The following is a 9,539-nucleotide window of genomic DNA, read 5'->3' as shown; positions in this document are numbered from 1 at the left end:
TAGGCTCCATGTGTACAGAACTCTGCAATGTCTTCTTCCCTTTTGCCCTGGTGTAGAGTCATTTCAGCCAAGCAATGGATTAGTAGAAACTGAATTAGATTAAAAGGGAAACGAGGTTAAAGAACCAAGTTTTAGCTCCCTGTTAATTGTAACTTATCTAATGCCTGGATAATTGCTCGTAAATAGCTGCTGAGTTGCCAAGCCTATGTTAAGGCTTGTCAGTCTTTAATAAATCTTAAAGACTTAAGATCCTACTCTCTGATGCTACCCATCACTTCCCAATCCAAAGGTAGGGCAAAACAAGGCAGTAATGCTGAGCACTCCAGCTCAGCTAATCTGGCAGAATGCATCACAATCTTTATAAATGTGTGAGAAGGGCTGTACAAGAGCTCCTGAAAAGGTCATTGGTATTTTTGGAGCGATAAATCATGGAGGGAAAGATTTGCATTTTGGCTGTATAAAATCCAGGGCTGGATTAGAGAGAGCATACTTTGCAGTAATATTTCTCTCCTGACTTGTTTTATTAGCTTCCTTTAAACATGTTACATTATTGCTTATAGAATTTCATTTACTTGGATTGGCAGCTTGATAAATATGTCTATTGGCGATGATTTGGATTGCTCTGGGCATTAATATTATTAAAACCTGTCACAAGGAAATGTCTGAAAGATGACTTACTGTAAAGATTACAGCATGAAATAAATCATGCAATGGTATTTGTTACCGTTTATGGCCTCTTGGAGCCGAGTCAATCCCTTTTTATGTTGCATTATTTTTCAAGTTTTTATAGCCTTACATTATATATCGCTGTCAGAAATGAACAGATGGGGTGTCAAACACGAGCCTTCTGAATAATTCCCACCCTCGGGTTATTTGTATGAAGGACAAGTGTAAAACTGTGTTCTCAAGAAAAAGGAGATAGATAGAGGTGGAGAAAGTGTTGTTACAGTGAGCAAGATCCCTTTTGTCAGCAGGCACATTGTGCTTTTGATCACTACCTGGTATTTACGCTACAGGGTGGAGGCTCTGTGGAAAATTTAGCAGTCTGTTGGCATAGCAAAAAACCTCACAAGTTAGACAAGTTTCATGTTCCTTCAGCTTTGCTTTTATTGCTAGAATGGGAGAGAGATGTGGAAGAGGTGTTTCGGTGATAGCCAAACCTCAGAGGGTTTGTAGAAACATGGAAAAGTGTGGATGCCTGTAGATACCTCTCAAACACTTCAGGGATGGAATTCTAAAAAGAGTCCCTCCTGAACTACGCGAATGGCATTTCTGGAGTTTGGGACGCATAAGGAAGATGATGAACAGGTATTTTGGACACTGGAAGTTTATGAACTGATGTTAGGCAGGAAGAGCCTAACAGGAAGAAGCCTCTAGGAAGAGGCGATAATATTTTGCATTTCACTTTTTGTTGTGTTGGGAAGTCCCATGTTTCTTGCAGTGTATTTTTGGAGACTACTTGTCAGAGACAAGGTGACAGGTTGGATGGAGTGATAGTTAAGCTGATAAATACAAATGCAGTTAATTAGGTTTATCTGAGTTAAAAAAATTCAGGTGGGAGACATCATCCATGCATACTTTCCCCCAAGCTTTCTCTCTTCAAATCTCCAGCCCCCAGAATCTTGTACAAGTACACAGAATATAAATCAGCATTATTTTTGGAACATGACTGTTCCTGGTATAAATGGATCTTTAAGCACCCCAATAAATTGTTCTGTCGGTGCAGGCTGGCTGAATCTTGCTCATGGAACACTGAGGTCTTATCTTCACTGAAACTTGCACAACAAATAAGACTGACGAATCATTGTGATGGAGTAGATATTTCAGTGGATTTCTGGCACAGAAAACCTAACTTCCATGGTGTGCAAAATCTGCCCAAACTTGTTTTGTACAGACTGCATTGTGTCTTTGCATGAAAACCAAGTCTGTTTACTGGCATTGGAAGAGGGGTTTCACCGTTTGTTTGTTTGTTTGTTTTTTGTTTGGGTTTTTGTTGTTGTTTTTTGTTTTGGTTTTGTTGAAACCCCATAATAAGCAAAAGCATCCTCCATTCGGGCTTTAAGTCACTGGAGATATTACTGGTAACTCTAACAGGACTCTTCTTCCATCAGTGATTTACTTCTTGATTCAGTTTTGGTTGAATTATGTATATAGGCCTCCAGTTTGGTGGTTTTTTTTCCCCCCTTCCCTTCTGGAGAGTAAAAAAATTCGGAATACTAGAAAGAAAAAGTGTCAGCCCTTGCCTGCCCTTATACATAGAATTTTTTCTTCAGTTTGTATTCACGCTCACTGTATTTGGCACCTAAGCTCCCTGTGATTTTTAGCCAGCAGCCATTCCTTACGGATTTAGCCCCAGCTAATCCAAAGTTTATTCCAGCTTCTTTCTGAAGCTCTCTTCCTTTGTGTTCACATGCCTCTCTTGTTTCTCTGAGACTTACCATTATACATCAGAGAGCCTTATCCTTTACAGCCTCTCCCTGTATTCCTCAGTCTTTTTTTTTTTTATATTTCATGTGATAATACGCTACCTCTCTTTTCCCCAGGCCCTTGTCCCACATCTATCATCAAGCTTGCATAAGAGTTTTAGGGATTCACATTCACTGTGCAAAGTACAGTTGTACTGCACATTGTAACTGGAGTTGCACCCACCTGTATGTACTAATCCGATTCCATGTTATACAATAGTATAATCACTTAAAGAATTTGCATGACTGATGGTGTGAGCTTTTAGTGCATAAGGATAAGTTTCATAATTAGCTTTCCCTATGAACTTGTGCAAACCAGTCTATTTATAATTTGGTCAGCTCCTGATTTTTAATGAGGGTGCTGAGAGTGACTGAAGCCTCTGGCAGCATGCATTTCATATTTTAATTACCCACAGTAATTCTGACAATTACACCAATGTCATAAATCACATCATAATGACCCATTAAAAAAACCCACCCATATTTAATGGTTGGATGGGGATTTAAATTAAACAGATACGCAGTGGCTTAACAAGAAGCCAGAAGCTCCATGGAGTTTCGAAGTCTTCCAAATCTTTTCATTGAGCTATGGCTCCAGAAGGTGAAGAAACTTTTTGTGCAAAGTTTCTTTCACAGGCCAAGTCCTGATTTCCTCAGCAGGGGATTACTTTTCATGGGATGAAATCCATTCCTGTGTGCCAGGCTAGAATTGGACTTCTACATGATTTGAGTCTTGGTAGCTGATTGGCCATTCTGGTCTCTGTCTTTGCGTCCAGGAGAATTTAGGATGTCACTCTTGGCAATGCCAATATGGTAGTCACAAGCATCCCTGGATGTCATGCAAGCATAATGGCATTGGTTTTTAGCCAGTTAACTTGAGTTTTAGTAGGGATAGCATAGAGGTATAGCTCACATATTTTTGTGTTCTGGCAGATAGCTTTTGTTACACTGTCCATGGTTTAATGAAGTGTAAATTTATCTATCTTGTGTGTGGTGCTTAATGCCCTTCTTACCGTTAACAGTTGTTGAGGAGGGCAATTAGTAAGGGATGGTCAACATGACATTGCTTACATAGCATTTTCCTCCTCTGGTTATTTCTTGGGTGGTGTCACCGTGTGCCACCTCTTACACAGACCTGAAACAACAGGGCTAGGCTAGGTCTGCAGGTAAATCCTCTGAGGAACAGAGTCCGCACAAAGTTACCACCAGTTCAGCCAAAAATAAGGCTGTGCTACCCAGCATAGTATGTTATTCAGCTGGGTCCTGGCTCCCTGGTTTTGGCCCTTAGTGAAAATCACTTCTATTATCTAAGATCTTCAGTAAGCCAAGTTCTGCTCTTTAGATTATTTTGCTATTAATAACGTCACAATAAGTGGGTGGAAGTAGCTAATGGCTCTAAGCCACAAATGATCCCAAATGTTCCCAGTCTCTCCTCTCCTGTAAACCTTGACAGATTGGGAGTGCTTAGTAAAATATTATAACACTCAACAAGCATTTACAAGACAGCGATCTGTCCCATGACGGCTTCCAGATGTGTGTGTGTGTGCAATTTCCTAATTCAAGAACAGATTCTATTGCCTTCTGCAGATCCCCCATCAGGCTGTTCATAAATGCTGCTCATAATTAAATTAACCCACTAACTAACCATGCAAATTTTGATAAGCAGTGACCAAAAAAAAAAAGGGGGGGGAACCTGTTGAGATGCTCTCAAAAAATGACAAGGTTGTCTTCAGAGATTAGTTATCATGATGAGAAGATTTGTTTTTTCCCTTCCTATTTGCCAAATTCTACTTTGTCCCTTCATACATGACAATTGTTTCAAGGTTTTAATCTAATAATTAGGAGCTGAATTTTGCCAGCCTTACTCAAGCTGTCTGCTGTCTTACTCTCTGAACAGCCTTTCTGGAATCAAAGCAAGCCTCTATTCTATGTGTGGGTAGCAGAATCAGGCTTTAGTTTTTAAAAGACAACCTGTGCCCAGCCCAAGTAGCAGTAGCAGTGGCAGAACAAAAATATGCACATACACTTGTCAAGGAGAAGAACCTGCATTTTATCTAGCCCTTCTGTGACCTCGGAAGGGGAAAGGGAGACTGCAGCAAAGATTTCACGAGGGATGTTATGAATAATGAGCTGTTGTTTTCTGTCAGAAACAATGCCTCATAGCTCTGACACATGAGGTCTGCCTGCAGAAGTGTAGTATCCAGCTTCCCCACGATAACTGTGCTATATTAATTTGCAAACTGTTGGAGTCATTACACCTGGTTTATATCTATGGCTGAACAACATGTCCTTATACAGTAAAGTGTTAGCTGAGGGAGGTGATTTGGATGGAGGTTGAATGCAGAAATGGAGAGCAGATAACAAAAGCAGATGATGTCTTTTCTTATATGTCAGTCTGAGGTTTCTTTAGTGAAGTAGGCCCTAATGAATCTAGATCAATGTTCAGACAGTTCAGTCCAGTTATCCTTATGCATGAATTTCTCCAGTGCTGCCAACTCTTCAGACTTTGCCACACAGTTATCAGGAGTTCTTCTTAAGGCATTATCACCTGGAATCCTGTTATTAGAGAATCTTGGCTCCATTTTAAAATGCGGTGTCAGACAGTGGCTATTAGACTAGGATTCAGCCTTTCTATTTGTACGTTGTGTAAGTCCCAATGCTACATGTCTCTTTCCATGCTGTTTTCTCAGTTCAACTTAGTTTACCTTTATTGTTCATGTTCACAACTCTAAATAAAGCAGGAGTCCCTAAACTTAGTGGGGGACTGTAAGTATTGCTGCAATATAGATGATAACTACAGACTATTTTTATTTTAGTGTGTTCTGTACAACCACACTGACTTCACTGGGATTACATGTGCATTGCTTAGGGGCAGATTTGGTTCAGTGGATGTAATTAAGAAATTTAACTACTCATTTTTAAGATTGGTTTTACTTGTTGCCTGATGTATTTGTTAATTATTGGATGGAATACTCTAAATTATAATATTTTGCAATGACACGTAATACCTCTGTGTCAATTAAGCCTCGTAGTTCCTTGTGAGGTAGGGATTTTGATGCATTGTAATTGGAGTGATATAATCCATGATGATGAATAAGCCAAGTCCAGACAAGCACCATATTCTCACAGTGCGGGCCTGGGAGTGAGAAAAGGGGCTTTGTAGCAGCCTTCACAGGCACAGGCAATTTTCATTGTGTGTGTGAAACTCCACTCCTCCCTAAAGGAAAAGGTTAACATATGTGCGGATCTGGGAGCGATTCAAAAACAGTAAGAGGATTCCCAAATGGGATGTGAACCGAACAGCCCACATGCCAAGTGTTAAATCATCCCCAAGGCTGTGGTACAGAGGCAGGGGAAGGATGTCAGGGCGTTTGTGCTGGTGGGCCAGGGCTTTTCAGATCCAGCTGCTGGAGCAACCTGCCTGCATCGTGCAGGGTACCCATGGATGTTTTCTCTCTGGAGACTTTTGTGCACAGATTTCTCATGTGTGTAGGTTTCTGGGGACCAATGGTACAACTCTTCCAGGCCTTGCTTGTCCTGAGGTGCTTTGTGAATAGGCTTCTACCCCTTTATCTCTTTCAGGGCAAAATTTAGGACACAGAAATAAGCTCCGATTCCTGAGGAGCTATTTTGTACTTAGAGCGCAGAAGGCAAACCAAATGAGCACAGACCTCGATGCGTACACATGACATTAAGACTCATTGTAGCCACATTTTCCCACGACAAGGAGTGCAAGAGCTGATGTCAGAACACTGCAGGCGAGGGATTCAACAAAGCTTTAGGGCTTTGCAAAGGCATTATGAAGAATTTAAAGATAGCTTGTCAGCGGGAAGTTGTTGGCAGCTAACAATTTGATAAAAGGACTTCCACTCCCTGCCTTCTAATGCTATAGACAACTGTTAATCACTTATGTTAGTCCTCAAATGAAGTTTGAAACATCTTGGATGTGTCTGACCATCTTTTAGTGTAGCTGAGAGCTACATTATCTACTTTGATTCACGGAAACATGAGTGACTGGTTTATATTAGGTCGTGGCTGTGGAAACAGGCAAAAAAGAAATGTTTTACCATGTTGTAACACTCAGTTCGACTCCGGTACACTGGACCGAACTGCCATTTTGGATGACATATAAGGTATTGAACTGTGGTTACTTGTAGTATAAAACCAAATTTTTCTCTGAGTTTAATGGTGGGCTATTGTAATACTCACTTCGTCTGTGAGTTGGGCACAGACTGATTACACCAGTGGCTTATGCACCTGGCACTGTGGAACAGTATTTTCAAATGTTCAGCCACTAGGACCACGTTTTCAGAAATGCCCAAGGTCCAAAGCACTAGTGCTTTTGTAAGTCAGCTCAACTTGTACGGTCTTTGGTAACATGGTCTTGTGCTTTTTTGATATTCTGTTCAGTGCAACCTAAGTGGTAAGGACCTCAAATGAGAATGTGACAGACAAAGAAAGGTAACACAGACATGGCAATGCACAGCACCATGTGAATGCAACTGTCTTCTTTCCAGACTCATGCAGAGCCAACACGGATAACTGTGCACCCACAGTACAGTTGATTTGTGACCCAGATAACCTGCTAATGGCTGTAGCAAGTGACTGTAGCTCAATCAGAATATTTCTGTCTCTCTGCTGGGTACAGCATGTCAGTTCCAGTGCCCTCATCCTCAAGCTCCTCAGAGTCCAGTGCAGGATGATTTACAAGTCTCTCAGGAAAATCAGATTTGCATAAGAATCATGTAATTTGCAGAGTATATGGCAGAAGGAACCCTTAACTAAAGAATGGCTTGTTAAATCGGAATGTGCTTGGCTTTGGCAAGGTGGATGCCATTATGATGAAGCGGGTTTCCTGCTGTCTTTTCCCGCTATTTCCCACTTTAGGGATCCAACAGGTGTTTCCTCCAAGCCGTATATATTTCTCATAATATTAGAATGAGAAGTTGTCATTTCTGACAGGTTGTGTATATAGATGATGGCTTTATTATGATAGAGATATATACATTGATTGATTGGTAAATCTGAGTCAAGTAAGGGAGCTTGTGAGAAGATAGTCTCTAACTTGCCAAAATACCATTTAATCACTGGCCTAAGGATTTACTATCTAAGGAGGAGACATGGCTGATAGATGCAACTGCTTGCAGTTAGCACAGGGCTGCGTAGAGACACTGCAAAGATTGAAAGGGGTACATGCTCCCCTTTCCCTCCAGTTTTGAACTAGCTTGCTAGATTCAGGAGAGCCAGTTTGAAGCCTCTCACTGTCCCTTGTCAGAGATGCAAAATTACCTTTCATTTTGCTGAAGGGTGGGTAATTCAAAGCTGATCAAAAAAATGTTTCATGCAACATGCTGTTTGCCTGTGAAACTTCTTGTTGCAAATGCTGCTGAGAGCAAGAACTGTGCAAATGGCAGGAGAGAGCAACAGGGATAGGTAGTGTGGTGGCTTTGGTTATGCTTTGTGAACTTCTGGAGATCGACAGACTTCAGCTAAAGGGCCTGGAAAAAGGTTGGAAGCGTCACGGCTTGGTACTGCCAGTCTGTAAGAGGAGCAGAGCTGTCACGAGCCATTTGGCACCTGGAACACACTGCTTTCCGTTTGCCCTTCCTTTCTCCTCCCCTAGGCTACTTCCAGCTGCCAGTGCCTGCTGCTCTTGCTGCCTCTTGAGCAGCAGTAGTGCAGCAGCCAGTGCATACAGATCTGTTTCTACCTCTTTGGTGCCTTTCTTGCCTGAAAGAAAGATTTTTCTAGGCTTTCCTCCATCAGGTGTAGCTTGCACCTTGCTTTGTGTTATCTGCTACTTGTCCACATTAAAGGTTAGATGGTGCTTGAGTTGGATCTGCTGTAGGCAATCCCTTTCTCTCTTATCCTGCGGTGGTGTGGAGGGAACAGAGATAGGAGGCACTGCAGAGCTGGAAAGGACCAGCTTCCAGATTTGGGATTACAATCAAACCCAGCACGTGATAAGCATATTGCAGAGGAGACTGGAGAGCAACTAGGCAAAAGTCGGTCATTACAGTTTATGTCCATGCCATTAGTAGACCCTTTGTGGCTTTTATATCTTGTGCTGGTTTTAGGATAGGTGAACATTTCTAAAACTTGGAAATATATTAATTTAGAAGAACAAGGTAACCTATTCTAATATGATCAGTCCTGGGATTTGTTATTAGTCCTTGGTTTAAGACCTGGGGAGCTAGCAGAAACTGCAAAGAAGTTCCAGCCTGGTCTTTGAATTCTCATATGGAATGGGAAAGACTATAGCTATGCTGCAGTTATTGAAATGACTATGACTTAACTAGTTATCCTGGGTATGGGTTAATTGTATAGCTATGGCATCATGGAGTTTGGCACAAGCTGCCAACCCCCCAGCCCCATTTGCAAAAATGGGGCAAATTCTCAGGTTCCTTAATGCTGTGCTAAGAAGTGCTAAACCCAGTACCAGCATAAGTTGGTCTGTACAGTACACAGCTAGATCCACCTTGCAGGCCTCATAATGAATGACATCTTCCCCTAGCAAAATCCCCCCTCTCGTTTCTGTTAATCTCACCTCACCCGATACTGCATAGACAAGATAAGGACAAATTGGACATGAAAAAGAATGTTGGGACCAAACACTTGTCTCGTCATGCAGGTCTACTAAGGCTGTTGTGTTCAGTATATATTGTAATCCTAGATGGCAAGTTTCAGTTATCGTTGTGATTTCAGTTACAGAGTGATTAGATAAACTTTGCTCTTGAGCCAACTGTTCAAGGCTGACTCTACCTACAGTAAAGCTAGAGAGATGGTGCTGAGCAAATGGTTTATCCAACAGATTCCAGGTCTTTTTCTGTCCATGCCTGGGCTGTGAGGAGACATGAACAACCCTTTGTTGTTGGACATGAATTCTCCAACAATTCTGTTCTGTAGCAGTCCTTTGAAACAGTTTGGTGTTCAGAGCAGCATCTGAACTTGATTGAATGGCTTTTGCTTCACATGGTCTCGTTGCTGCTTCTGAACTAACACAATGCTCACAAACACAGCTACGTATCTGAAATTTGCCTCTAAGAATATCCTGCAATATGGGCATAATTTAAA

At 41.5% G+C, this 9,539-nt stretch overlaps 1 protein-coding gene across 1 annotated transcript in view; it reads left to right on the top strand.

The window, feature by feature from the left end:
- KCNU1 (potassium channel, subfamily U, member 1) overlaps nucleotides 1-9,539 on the top strand; it is a 54,952-nt gene that overhangs the window by 26,222 nt on the left and 19,191 nt on the right. The gene's annotated exons all lie outside the window — the stretch shown is intronic.

This window comes from Pygoscelis adeliae, unplaced genomic scaffold (genome assembly GCF_000699105.1).
Source record: "Pygoscelis adeliae isolate BGI_AS28 unplaced genomic scaffold, ASM69910v1 Scaffold52, whole genome shotgun sequence".
Classification (NCBI taxonomy): Eukaryota; Metazoa; Chordata; class Aves; order Sphenisciformes; family Spheniscidae; genus Pygoscelis; species Pygoscelis adeliae.
This window is presented reverse-complemented; position numbering and strand designations above follow the sequence as displayed.